The sequence below is a fragment of the Halyomorpha halys genome, unplaced genomic scaffold (genome assembly GCF_000696795.3).
Source record: "Halyomorpha halys isolate HHAL.00 unplaced genomic scaffold, Hhal_1.1 Scaffold857.1, whole genome shotgun sequence".
In the NCBI taxonomy this organism is placed as follows: Eukaryota; Metazoa; Arthropoda; class Insecta; order Hemiptera; family Pentatomidae; genus Halyomorpha; species Halyomorpha halys.
Window position 1 is genome coordinate 111,587 of NW_027105342.1, and position 793 is coordinate 112,379.

The window sequence follows — 793 nt, forward strand, 5'->3', positions numbered from 1 at the left end:
TAGAGCGCTTTGATAATTTATCGGTTTATAACTTATCTTCTTCTTCTACTACTATATATTTTATTTTAATTATATTATTTCAATTTATTGAGACTAGGTAATTATTTATTAAATAAATCAAAACTTGTATCCTTTTTTGTCTCAACATTTTTTATTTTAACAGTCCAACATTTCGGCCATTTTAGCCATCCTCAAGGACATCTTCAATTATAAATTCTTCCTCACATTAATATTAGGATTACTTTTGCAAGTTAAAAACCTATTTTGTTTTTTTATATATTATTTAAAATCACAAATATCTAATTCTTCTTATATTAAAATTATCCACACAAAATCACTACCATATACACAAACCATTTTAACTTATAATTAATAAATGACCTGGGTAGAATAGCCTGCAAAAGTAATTCTAATATTAATGTGAGAAAGAATTTATAATTGAAGATGTCCTTGAGGATGGCTAAAATGGCCGAAACGTTGGACTGTTGAAATAAAAAGCGTTGAGACAAAAAAGGATACAAGTTTTTATTTATTTAATATATTTTATTATGAATTAATGTTGTATTTAATATTGTCTTATTTTAAATTTCAATAAATTCAATATTTTTTTCTTACATGATTTTTTATTACAGTTTTTTTTTGACAATTAATAACGGGGTGAGGTACAGTATCATACAAAATACATCGCTAACAATACTATAATTATTGAATAACTGTAAATAATAAAGGTAAATTACAAAGAAATAAAAATAATTATATGAAAGGAAGATGGAAACTATTGATTGTGAGCTAT